Source organism: Octopus bimaculoides, chromosome 26 (genome assembly GCF_001194135.2).
Source record: "Octopus bimaculoides isolate UCB-OBI-ISO-001 chromosome 26, ASM119413v2, whole genome shotgun sequence".
Taxonomy (NCBI): domain Eukaryota; kingdom Metazoa; phylum Mollusca; class Cephalopoda; order Octopoda; family Octopodidae; genus Octopus; species Octopus bimaculoides.
Window position 1 is genome coordinate 5312198 of NC_069006.1, and position 1008 is coordinate 5313205.

Sequence of the window (1008 nt, forward strand, 5' to 3'; positions counted from 1 at the left end):
ATATATATATATATATATATATATATATATATAAACAAATAGTAAATGAGTATATGCATATATACGTACAGGTATGTGCATACCGACATCCACCTGTATGTATAGGTGCATATCTGGGTACAGGACATTGCAAACAAACGTAGACGAGAACACACGAGCCACATAGAGAACATTCTCCTTCATTCATAGCTCAGCTCAGTGTATTCTCGAACACGGTATATAATATGAGTTTCTTCTCATGACAGTTACTGCAGCGAAGATCCATTTACTTTTGACAGTACGTAATCGTGATAAATATAAATATAAACAACTTCATCTTAATGTTTAGTGTGTATAGAATGCATTAATTCCAGCTTAACGTAGCTTAGATCACGAAAGCAAATATATACTTTGATATTTACATATTAGAATGGCATTTCTTAGGAAGATGTAGAAGACTGATTTGATGTCTGTAACAGATGAAGCGTATCAACGCAGAAGCACGTGCCTTACAGTCGGATTGCGTCATTCATCAACCAGCTTGATGTATTTTCATACACATAATTCATAAGAAGAATTCTTCACAGCGAAGCTTTTCCCACGTTCAAGTGTACACTAATGTGTTAAATATAATGCATGTGTGTACGTATCTATATATTTTATATATATCATGCAAATAACAGATGTAATCGCAGACGTGGCTGTGTGGTAAGAAGTTTGCTTCCCAACCACATGGTTCCAGGTTCAGTCCCACTGCCTCGAAAATGACTTCTACAACAGCCCCGGGCCGGCCAAAGCTTTGTGAGTGAATTTGATAGACAGAAACTCCGTGTGTGTGTGTGTGTTTGTCTCTCACTACCGCTGATAATCCCCTCTTTGTAAATCCATATTCCTAAAAATACGGCAATATTAATAATAACGTAATATAAATATAATATCAAATGCTTTGGTGCGCGACTATTTGCCTACCCTCTATATACACACACACACGCACACACACGCGCGCGCACGCACACAATCTTTTAGTTT